This window comes from Salvelinus alpinus, chromosome 33 (assembly GCF_045679555.1).
Source record: "Salvelinus alpinus chromosome 33, SLU_Salpinus.1, whole genome shotgun sequence".
NCBI classification, from domain to species: Eukaryota; Metazoa; Chordata; class Actinopteri; order Salmoniformes; family Salmonidae; genus Salvelinus; species Salvelinus alpinus.
Window position 1 is genome coordinate 2958080 of NC_092118.1, and position 13334 is coordinate 2971413.

Below are 13334 nucleotides of genomic sequence, written 5' to 3' on the forward strand. Positions count from 1 at the left end.
AAAGGCGTTGATCGTCGAACGCCGCCCGAACAAGGAGAGGGGCTGACTTCGGCAGAAGTCGTGGCATCATGGAACAGCAGGGACTGTGAAGCAACACAAGCATAGTGTGTTTTGAATTCTGTAATGAATGTATTGTAATGTTTTTAAAATTGCATAACTGCCTTAATTTTTCCGGACCCCAGGAAGAGTAGCGGCGAATGGGCCTGTAATGAATGTATTGTACTTTAAAAAAAAGTGTATAACTGCCTTCTCATCATTGGGGATGCATAATAAATACAAATATGTGCTTGAGTCTTTAAAACACAAAATAAGTCATTCCCAAGTGAGGGACATCAAGGAGATTAACCTCCAACATTCATAAGCTTGTTCAGTACATGAGGGCATATTTTGTCATGACCACCACAGTTTTTTTATACACAGGACAGGAGTTTACAAGTGTTTGTTCGAACCCTATACTAACACCTCATTTCAATTAATTGTGGTCTAAATTGAAGACTTTTCCACAGTGTAATCCCCTGGGACAGAAAATAATGTCCGTATTTTAGAATGAGCTTCATAAGTTACAATGTCCTGACACATCTGCATGATAAAAACTTAAAAATGGGTGAATCTATTTACAGTGCATTCGGAAAGTATTCAGACCACTTGACGTTTTCCACATTGTTACGTTACAGCCTTTTTCTAAAATGTATTCAAAAAACTGAAATATCATATTTACATAAGTATTCAGACGCTTTACTCATTACTTTGTTAAAGCACCTTTGGCAGCGATTACAGCCTTGAGTCTTCTTAGGTATGATGCTACAAGCTTGGCAAACCTGTATTTGGGGAGTTTCTCCCATTATTCTCGACAGATTCTCTCAAGCTCTGTCAGGTTGAATGGGGAGCATCGCTGCACAGCTATTTTCAGGTCTCTCCAGAGATGATCGATTGGGTTCAAGTCTGGGCTCTGGCTGGGCCACTCAAGGATATACAGAGCCTTGTCCCGAAGCCACTCCTGTGTTGTCTTGTGCTTAGTGTCATTGTCCTGTTGGAAGGTGAACCTTGGCCCAAATCTGAGGTCCTGAGCAATCTGGAGCTGATTTTCATCAAGGATCTCTCTGTACTTTGCTCCGTTCATCTTTCCCTTGATTCTGACAAGTCTCCCAGTCCCTGCCGCTGAAAAACATGCTGCCACCACCATGCTTCACCATACTGATGGTGCCAGGAATCCTCCAGACATGACGCTTGGCATTCAGGCATGACACTTGGCATTGTTTCTCATGGTCTGAGAGTCTTAAGGTGCCTTTTGTCATTTCCAAACGGGTTGTCATGTGCCTTTTACTGAGGAGTGGATTCCATCTGGCCACCCTACCATAAAGGCCTGAATGGTGGAGTACTGCAGAGATGGTTGTTCTTCTGGAAGCTTCTCCTATCTCTACAGACGAGCTCTAGAGCTCTGTCAGAGTGACCATTGGGTTCTTGGTCACGTCCCTGAAAAAGGCCCTTCTCCCCCGATTGCTCAGTTTGGCCAGGTGGCCAGCTCTAGGAATAGTCTTGGTGGTTCCAAACTTCTTCCATTTAAGAATGATGGAGGTCACTGTGTTCTTTTGGGACCTTCAATGCTGCAGACATTTTTTGGAACACTTCCCCAGATCTGTTCCTCAACACAATCCTGTCTCGGGGGCACTACGGACAATTCCTTCGACCTCATGGCTTGGTTTTTGCTCTGACATGCACTGTCAACTGTGGGAACTTATATAGACAGGTGTGTGCCTTTCCAAATTATGTCCAATCAATTGAATTTACCACCGGTGGACTCCAAATCAAGTTGTCGAAACATTTCAAGGATGATCAATGGAAACATGATGCACCTGAGCTCAATTTTTTGAGTCTCATAGCGAAGGCTCTGAATAATTATGTAAATAAGGAATTTCTGTTTTTTATTTATAATATGGGGTATTGTGGGTAGATTGCTGAGGAAAACATTTTAATTATCCATTTTAGAATAACAAAATGCAGAAAAAGTCAAGCGGTCTGAATACTTTCCAAAGGCACTGTACATGATATATGCTTCCCTTTTCTGCCAAATGCCTGGTTTTAAATTAGTCTCCAACGATTATAAGGTCAAATAGATCTAAAGCAAGTGTATTTATATTTACAATTCCCTACTAGCTCTTATCAAGTTGTAAATTATAGTGCATGGAGAATGGTGGTATTTCTATTGGAAGTACATGCTTTTCCCACTTGGAACCGGTAGGTTTGCTAGGCTTGCTAGGCCTTCTTCATGGTTTCCTTATGCGTGAAGGCAATGGAATTAAGTCAAGGTCAGAACACGGCGTATCTCTAGACACACCTCCACCACACCTTCATTTATTTGACCTCCACCATGAACGAATAGCGGGGGAATAGGATACTTCATGATCATTCTTCATGGTCATTCTATTTCAGGTCAGAATTCACAGAGCGGGAAAGTGCATGAAAAAGGTATTTGCGTTCCAATTATGCTTGCTCTGGTCGGAATCGTCCCCTAAGGGAATGACTGCCGTAAAACCAATTCTGAGACTGGACACCGTGATTGTGAAACAAACATGCTTTTCTTCACACACCGGGCACTCTCTTCTCTGGCCCATCCTCACTGGCAACATCGATTGTCAGAAGGGGTCAAACCCCTGTGCCAGAAAAGCCTCTCCTCATCAGCTTGAAGTAGGAGAGAGGGGCTTTAAATAAATGCTTAGCCATTCTGTTTCCCCAGCAGCGGCTCGATAGGGCCAGTGATGCCCTCTCTGTCACTGGCTCAGACTCACCGTTTAATTACACTCACATCGATTGGACAGGATGTCAATAAGGCATTTAAGCAGCTTAATCTGCCTTGAATTAACATGAGGGACAACCATGAACAATATGCACATGGTTTATGCATTTATTTATTCGCATTCTATTTTTGGATAAGATGCTGCTTGCATCGCCCCTGGCATTTCTACTCTGCTGCCTGGCTACTCAAGATATATCAATAGAGAGAGGAAGGGGATTGATCAATAAGGGCAGTGAGTGGGGAAAAAACAACAGCAAATGTAATACTCTAATCAAATCAAATGTTATTGGTCACATACACATGGTTAGCAGATGTTGTAGCGAGTGTAGCGAAATGTTTGTGTTTCTAGTTCCGGCAGTGCAGCAATATCAACAAGTAATCTAACAATTCCACAACAACTACCTAATACACACAAATCTAAGTAAAGGCAAGACGGGGCTGCAGTGGAGCAGGTTGAGAGCTTCATGTTCCTTGGTGTCCACATCACCAACAAACTAACATGGTTCAAGCACACCAAGACAGTCGTGAAGAGGGCATGACAAAATCTATTCCCCCTCAGCAGACTGAAAGGATTTGGCATGGGTCCTCAGATCCTCAAAAGGTTCTACAGCTGCACCATCGAGAGCATCCTGACTGGTTGCATCACTGCCTGGTATGGCAACTGCTCGGCCTCCAACCGTAAGGCACTACAGAGGGTAGTGCGAACGGCCCAGTACATCACTGGGGCCAAGCTTCCTGCCATCCAGGACCTCTATACTAGGCGTGTCAGAGGAATGCCCTAAAAATTGTCGAAGACTCCAGCCACCCTAGTCATAGACTGTTCTCTCTGCTACCGGAGCGGTACCGGAGCTCCAAGTCTAGGTCCAAGAGGCTTCTAAACAGCTTCTACCCCCAAGTCATAAGACTCCTGAACACCTAATCAAATGGCTGCCCAGACTATTCGCATTGCCCCCCCTCCCTCTATTTTACACCGCTGCTACTCTCTGTTGTTATCATCTATGCATAGTCACTTTAATAACTCTACCTAAATGTACATATTACCTCAACTAACCGGTGCCCCCGCACATTGACTCTGTACCAGTACACCCCTGTATATACAGTAGAAGTTTGAAGTTTACATACACTTAGGTTGGAGTAATTAAAACACATTTTTCAACCACTCCACAAATTCCTTGTTAACAAACTATAGATTTGGCAAGTCGGTTAGGACATCTACTTTGTGCATGCGCAAGTAATTGTTTACAGACAGATGATTTCACTTATATTTCACTGTATCACAATTCCAGTGGGTCAGAAGTCTACATACACTAAGTTGACTGTGCCTTTAAACAGCTTGGAAAATTCCAGAAAATTATGTAATGACTTTAGAAGCTTCTGACAGGCTAATTGACATAATTTGAGTCAATTGAAGGTGTACCTGTGGATGTATTTCAAGGCCTACCTTCAAACTCAGTGCCTCTTTGCTTTACATCATGGGAAAATCAAAAGAAATCAGCCAAGACCTCAGAAAAAAAGTTGTAGACCTCCACAAGTCTGGTTCATCCTTGGGACCAATTTCCAAACGCCTGAAGGTACCACGTTCATCTGTACAAACAATAGTACGCAAGTATAAACACCATGGGACCAAGTAGCTGTCATACTGCTCAGGAAGGAGACGCGTTCTGTCTCCTAGAGATGAACGTACTTTGGTGCGAAAAGTGCGAATCAATCACAGAACAACAGCAAAGGACCTTGTGAAGATGCTGGAGGAAACAGGTACAAAGGTATCCATATCCACAGTAAAACGAGTCCTATATCAACATAACCTGAAAGGCCGCTCAGCAAGGAAGAATACACTGCTCCAAAACCGCCATAAAAAAGCCAGACTACGGTTTGCTACTGCACATGGGGCCAAAGATCGTACTTTTTGGAGAAATGTCCTCTGGTCTGATGAAACAAAAATATAACTGTTTGTCCATAATGACCATCGTTATGGTTGGAGGAATAAGGAGGAGGCTTGTGTAGCATGGTTCATTCTGCGTTGTGTAATTTAATGAGGACACTGCCACAACTGGAGGTCTGCTTTTTGGATTTTTATCTCTTCGTGTGCCCCGCACAATATGTTAGCCCTTGGCGCAGTGACAGCTCTCAGGCACCTCGCTAGCTGAAGGTCAGGCAAGAGAGAACCAAAAATAAATAATAGGTGCTGCGTGCACACGTTCAGTGCACAACAGCACACAATACAAGTAAAATGATATACAACATAATTTGGACAAAATAAAAGACATACCTGCGCACAAATATACAACGCACAATACGTTAGCCTTTGGCGCAGTCACAGCTCTCAGGCACCTGTGCGAGCACATGGAAACTCGCTCAAACACGGTCCCAAGTACCCACAAGTTACAATAGGTACTCTAGTTAGCGAGCTCGGTAAAACTTATGGTTGCATAACAGCACATTGTGTAACAACACCACGGTTTTATATTGAAAAATTGCAGAGCCAAGGACAACATACCTCTCTAGTTGACGGTCAGGCAAGAGAGAACCATAGGCGGGTACAGAAATAAAGATAACACACAATTGACCAAACCAAAATATACAAAACTTTTACAATCAAGTGTATTTACAATATAGATATGAAAAAGTGTTTGTACACAAAAAAATTACATTAGCTATGCAGCTGTAATAAAATCTTAAAAAATCACACAATTATTCTTTTTATTATCAAATTATTAACATCCCCTCTTGACCTGGCCTATTTGAACTGGTCATTGTGTGCAACTTGGTGCATAAACAACAACATCACACTGCTACACTTGCAAGCTGAAGAACACCATCCTAACCGTGAAGCACGAGGGTGGCAGCATCATGTTGTGGGGGTGCTTTGCTGCAGGAGGGACTGGTGCACTTCACAAAATAGATAGCTTCATGAGGTAGGTAATATATATTGGATATATTGAAGCAACATCTCAAGACATCAGGCAGGACGATAAAGCTTAGTCGCAAATGAGTCTTCCAAATGGACAATGACCACAAGCATACTTCCAAAGTTGTGTCAAAATGGCTTAAGGACAACAAAGTCAAGGTATTGGAGTGGCCATCACGAAGCCCTGACCTCAATCCTATAGCAATATTGTGGGCAGAACTGAAAATGCATGTGCGAGCAAGGAGGCCTACAAAACTGACTCAGTTACACCAGCTCTGTCAGGAGGAATGGGCCACAATGGAAGGCTTGTGGAAGGCTACCCAAAACGTTTGACCCAAGTTAAACAATTTAAAGGCAATGCTACCAAATACTAATTGAGTGTATGTAAACTTCTGACCCACTGGGAATGTGATGAAAGAAATAAAAGCTGAAATAAATAATTCTCTCCACTATTATTCTGACATTCACATTCTTCAAATAAAGTGGTGATCCTAACTGACCTAAGACAGGGAATTTTTACTAGAATTGTGAAAAACGGAGTTTAAATGTATTTGGATAAGGTGTATGTAAACTTCCGACTTCAAGCTGCAGAAGCACATAGCTTGGGTCTCCAAATGTCATGCCTGCAAGTTATAAGGCCAGTATTTCATAAACTTCACTGTGGAAAAATGTATATGTTGATAGGCTTCAGTTTGCTGCCATGTGACTGGTTTCACATTTGTCTCCAGCATCATAAGGAAAAATAGATCTAAAACAATTGTATTTACAATCCAAATGGATGACTCATTTACCTAGCTCTTTTTCAATAGCTCTTATCAATTTGTAATTCATTGTGCATAAAGGTGGTGGAATTATGAGGGGAATTAAGTCAAGGTCAGAATACGGAATATCTTTAGACACATCTGCCACACCTCCATTTCTCTGATCTCCACCCTAAACTAACAGCTGGCTGAAACATCCGTTACCTCATGCCTAAGTTCAAGGTCAGAACACACATAGAAATAAAAGTGCATAAAAAGGGAATTAAGTTCAATTTATGCGTGCATAACTTGGGTCTGAATCGGGCCCGTATGGAGCGGGTAATTAATGCTTAGGCCGACATGCACAGCATTTACTTACGTGAATGCAATCTCAGTGAAAGTCTGGGAAAATGTATTTCAAAGGCGCATTGTCAGCTCTCTTGTGGTTACTCATAGAGATAGAAAGAGGACTAATCTTTGTATCTGTGCTGTTATAGCGTATGTGAAAGCATGGACAGTGCCAGTGAGGCTATCTCTATTCTTTTCAGTGAGCCGGCTCGTTCGGCTCAGCTCACCAAAAAGAGCTGGCTCTTTTGGCTCCCAAACGGCTCTTTAAAAAATATATGTTTTGTATTTTTTGAAGTCAAACAGCTTGCGATAGTTTGACTATGATTGGTGTTAAAACAATTCTAATTAAATTATGAAATGAAATCATACTTAACCACAATGTATTTAAAAATGAATTGGTTTGTTATGAAAATAAATGCTATTAAACATTTGCATTTAAAGTATAACTTTTTAATGTATATAAACAAGGTGCATATACATCTAACTATTCAAAACGAATAAAATCTGAACAGCATAATAGAATATTGCATCATATCAAAGATAAATATATAACAATTTGCAAACTGCAGCATCCCACAAATTGAAATAAATGTAAAAAAGAAGGATGCTATTACACATGTGCATTTGAATTATAACTTTTTTAATGTATATAAACAAAGTGCATATAAATCTAACAATTCAAAACGAATACAATCTGAACAACATAATAATAGAATATTACACCATATCAAAGAAAAATAAATAACAATGTGCAAAACTGCAGCATTCCACTTAAAACATTAAACTGGCCTCTCTTTTCTCTCTTCTTTATTGCCATGTTATAACCAGCAGCACACAGCAATGCTGGCCATATTTTGCTTTTATGAGATGGGCCTGCTCGCCTCCCTACCTCTGAGGAAGTACAGCTCCCGCTCAGCCCAGTCAAAACTGTTCGCTGCTCTGGCACCCCAATGGTGGAACAAACTCCCCCACGACGCCAGGTCAGCGGAATCAATCACCACCTTCCGGAGACACCTGAAACCCCACCTCTTTAAGGAATACCTAGGATAGGATAAAGTAATCCTTCTAACCCCCCCCCCCCTTAGAGTTAGATGCACTATTGTAAAGTGGTTGTTCCACTGGACATCATAAGGTGAATGCACCAACTTGTAAGTCGCTCTGGATAAGAGCGTCTGCTAAATGACTTAAATGTAAAATGTAAATGAGAGATTTCCATTCAGAAATGCAAGCTGCCTCACTTTTGAGGGGCTGATGCGGTTTCTTCTCTCAGTAATTATTTGTCCCGTTTTCGTGAAGTCCCTCTCAGAGGGAAAGGATGTGGCCACTATCCAGAGTCTCCCTGTCATGACTTTAGTAAGCCGTGGGTAGACGGCAGCTCAGAGGATCTGCAGATCGTTGAAGGAGGGGCTCCTCCAAATAGGATCAGACCTCCATTATGGCATCTGCTGAGGGATTCCTTTGTGCTGCATCCCCAGTTGCTCTATTGTCAAACAGCATCCAAACAGCAGACGTTTGTGGCACTACTGCTGGTGCTTCTGCTCCATCTGATCCCTCTTCTTCATGTTTCCCTGGTGCCTGAGCCAGCTGACTGCTGGGGCTGTCCCTCCCTGCTGCTGAGGTTATTCTTTGAGGAGCCTCATCAATCGCTCTGACATCACTGAAGGCTAACTTCTTAAACCAGCGGTTTCTGATAGCATGTGATTATATTCCATTCTGTGGAACTTTCTGTCCATTGATGAACATAGGGTGTCCAACTCTGTCACATGTCCTGTTGTTACATTTGCTTCTCTCTGGCGGCTGGCTGTGATTCGCTGCAGACCCTTACACAGGAGTATCATTTTTGAGGCTGTCACAAAGCTGAAAAGAGAGAACAGTAACTTATTAGTTTAGGTTTATGTTTTGTCTACTGATACTACATTCTCATCTACCGCTCATATACATATACAATACTGGATTAAATAATGATGTAGTAATAACTGCTTACTGTACCTCTCTCCACTGATCTCCATAGTGACCTGCTCAAAGGGTTCCAGGACTCTGCACACCTCCTCCACCACCTCCCATTTCTCTTGGGTCAGAGCATCAACAGGTGCATTGACAATGGCCAGGGTAGATATGATGGCATCCTTTAACTCAAGAAACCGCTTCAACATATAAAATGTTGAGTTCCACCTTGTAGTGCAGTCTTGTTTAGGCCTCAGGCATCCCCATCTGGCGTTGTGTAGAGCACCTATAGCACTCCTGTGGAAGTATTCCACAGCTGACTTCACTTTGTCCACAGTGGGCTTCATGACCTTCAGAGCGTCTCTTACAATCAGGTTGATTCTGTGGGCAAGACATGGATGATGGGTCCATTTTAAGATGTCCGTGGCTTTGGTTAAGTTAGCTGCATTGTCGCTAACACAACAGACCACTTTTCCATCTACTTGCCATTCTCTGGCCACTCTCAACAGTTCCTCTACCAAGTTCTCTGAGGTGTGTCTGTCGCTGAACTCAAAGCAGTCCAGAAGACAGCTAGACATCAAAAAAATCTTAAATGAAGTGACATTTAACCGAAAATTAAGAAGAAGTTACCCTTGATGTCCAGCAGTCAGTGGTAAGGCAAACTGCAGTAGCTTTTTGGACTCTCTCCCGCACTGAATCCTGTCTGCTCTCGTACAGTTGTGGAATAAGTGATTTTGAAAGGGTTTTCCTGCTTAGAATTGTGTACATTGGATTTAGATTATTGCTATAAGTTCTTAAACCTCTGTCCTCCACGATCGAATACGGCTGGAAATCGGTGGCAATCATTTTAACCAATGCAATATCAATTTGGCCTTGTTTTGCTACAGACATAGACTTTGGCATAAACTGGTCCATAGAAGACTGCATTGCTGTGGGTCGCAGAGTAGGTCTACTTGACTGAGTGGATACATCTCCACGTGTGGAGGTGCTGGCTCCACCACATTCACTAGCAGGCCCGCTAGTTTCTCGAAGCTCCGCTACAGCTAGCTTCACAGTTGGGTGCACAGTTCGCATATGCCGGTGTAGGTTGTGCGTAGAACCCTCTTTATATGAGATTTTGTTCTCTAACACTGTGCTCTAACATTGTCTACATTATTAAAATGCATCCAAATGCTACTGTGCTTCCGACTCATTTTCCAGCTGCTGTTTTCCCAGCTGTCCTTCCTCTCTCTCCTCGGCTGCTAAGTGTGTGACTGTGAGTGAGTTGGCTCGGCCCTCCCTCACGCACCTTTGGTTCATTGGTTGACACTGCATGTCTGATTGACAGGAACAACAGGTGAGGCTGTTAGTCTGAGCAGACAGTCAGAACGAATATGTGCGCTTGAGTATTTAGGCCTATATTATTATTATTATTTAATATTATTTATTTCGTTCTTTGAATTAGTGTTAATTCTATTCATTTAAATATTTTGATTATTCATATCTTCTTTTTTTAACTGTTTTTAAAAATAGATTTGGCTCTTCTGATATGCGAGCCAGCTCCCAACGTTCACCTATAAGAGCCGGCTCTTAGAGCCAACTCGTTCGCGAACGACCCATCACTAACATTAACATTATACCTTCTAATTGCAGTCGCTGTACTCATAATATACAGGAGAACAATCGCCTTATGGCGAGGATAGCTGTGCTGCAAGCCCAGCTTCAGACGCAATCGTTAGGAAAGGGTCATTTAAGTGTTGGAAAGGATGAAACCGCACCTGTGACACCAGTAAATACAGATAGTAGTATAAATCCCCTCGCACAGTCCCCACAGCCAGACAATTTTCACATGGCTTCTGGATGGAAATGCTGTAGGAATGCTCAACCGGTTCTCCCCATTAAGCAACGGGTCGGAGTCAGAGGCCGAGCCTTCTCTGGTTTCTCCTCCTCCCTTTACGGGGACTGAGATGCCGAAGCCTCCCACCATTAGCTCTGACAAATTGAAAACCCTAGTCATTGGCGACTCCATTACCCGCAGTATTAGACTTAAAACGAATCATCCAGCGATCATACACTGTTTACCATGGTGCAGGGCTAACGATGTTGAGGCTAATCTGAAGATGGTGCTGTGCTGGCTAAGGCTAACACTGGCAAGTATAGGGATATTGTTATCCACGTTGGCTCCAATGATGTTAGGATGAAACAGTCAGAGGTCACCAAGCTCAACATAGCTTCAGCGTGTAAATCAGCTCGAAAGATGTGTCGGCATCAAGTAATTGTCTCTGGTCCCCTCCCAGTTAGGGGGAGTGATGAGCTCTACCTCAGAGTCTCACAACTCAATCGCTGGTTGAAAACTGTTTTCTGCCCCTCCCAAAAGATAGAATTTGTAGATAATTGGCCGTCTTTCTGGGACTCACTCACAAACAGGACCAAGCCTGGCCTGCTGAGGAGTGGCGGACTCCATCCTAGCTGGAGGGGATGCTCTCATCTTAACTGCGAACATAGACAGCGCTCTAACTCCGCTAGCTCCACAATGAGATAGTGTGCAGGCCAGGCAGCAGGCTGTTAGCCAGCCTGCCAGTTTAGTGGAGTCTGCCACTAGCACAGTCAGTGTAGTCAGCTCAGCTATCCCCGTTGAGACCTTGTCTGTGCCTCGATCTAGGTTGGGCAAAACTAAACATGGGGGTGTTTGCCTTAGCAATCTCACTGGAATAAAGACCTCCTCCATTCCTGTCATTATTGAAAGAGATTGTGATATCTCACATCTCAAAATAGGGCTACTTAATAGTATATCCCTCACTTCCAAGGCAGTTATAGTCAAAGAACTAATCACTGATCATAATCTTGATGTGATTGGACTGACTGAAACATGGCTTAAGCCTGATGAATTTACTGTGTTAAATGAGGCCTCACCTCCTGGTTACACTAGTGACCATATCCCCCTCGCATCCCGCAAAGGCGGAGGTGTTGCTAATATTCACGATAACAAATTTCAATTTACAAAAAAAAGCGACTGCGTTTTCGTCTTTTGAGCTTCTAGTCATGAAATCTATGCAGCCTACTCAACCACTTTTTATAGCTATTGTTTTCAGGCCTTCCGGACCATATACAGCGTTCCTCACTAAGTTCCCTGAATTCCTATCAGACCTTGTAGTCATGGCAGATAATATTCACATTTTTGGTGACTTTAATATTCACCTGGAAAAGTCCACAGACCCACTCCAAAAGGTTTTCGGAGCCATCATCGATCGACTCAGTGGTTTTGTCCAACATGTCTCAGGACCTATTCACTGCCACAGTCATACTCCTGACGTAGTTTTGTCCCATGGAATAAATGTTGTGGATCTTAATCTTTTTCCTCATAATCCTGGACTATCGGACCACCATTTTATTACGTTTGCAATCGCAACAAATAATCTGCTCAGACCCCAACCAAGGATCATCAAAAGAAGTGCTATAAATTCTCGGACAACCCAAAGATTCCTAGATGCCCTTCCAGACTCCCTCCACCTACCCAAGGACGTCAGAGTACAAACATCAACCACCTGTGTAACGGCAGTCTAGCTCTTCCTCCTCCTCAGACGAGGAGAGGCGAGAAGGATCGGAGGACCAATGTACAGCGTGGTAAGTTTCCATGATTTAATATAAACAAAGACAAGACACAATACAAAATAACAAAACGAACTAACCGTCACAGTCCCGTGTGGCACAAACACTGACACAGGAAACAACCACCCACAAAATCCCAACACAAAACAAGCCACCTATATATGATTCTCAATCAGGGACAACGATTGACAGCTGCCTCTGATTGAGAACCATATTAGGCCGAACACAGAAACAGACAAACTAGACACACAACATAGAATGCCCACCCAGCTCACGTCCTGACCAACACTAAAACAAGCAAAACACATAAGCACTATGGTCAGGACGTGACAACCTGACTGAGGAACACAATTTAACCTTGCGTAATACCCTAGGTGCAGTCGCACACCTAAAAACAAAAAACATTTGTCAAAAGAATCTAGCTCCCTGGTATACAGAAAATACCCGAGCTCTGACGCAAGCTTCCAGAAAATTGGAACGGAAATGGCGCTACACCAAACTGGAAGTCTTCCGACTAGCTTGGAAAGACAGTACCGTACAGTATCGAATAGCCCTCACTGCTTGATCATCCTATTTTTCCAACTTAGTTGAGGAAAATAAGAGCAATCCAACATTTCTTTTTGATACTGTCGCAAAGTTAACTAAAAAGCAGCATTCCCCAAGAGAGGATGGCTTTCACTTCAGCAGTGACAAATTCTTGAACAACTTTGACGAAAAGATCATGATCATTAGAAAGCAAATTACGGACTCCTCTTTAAATCTGCGTACCCTTCCCAAGTTCAGTTGTTCTGAGTCTGCACAACACTGCCAGGACCTAGGATCAAGGGAGACACTCAAGTTTTTTAGTACTATATCTCTTGACACACTGATGAAAATAGTCATGGCCTCTAAACCTTCAAGCTGTATACTGGACCCTATTCCAACTAAACTACTGATAGACCTGCTTCCTGTGCTTGGCACTCCTATGTTGAACATAATAAATGTCTCTCTATCCACCGGATGTGTACCAAAC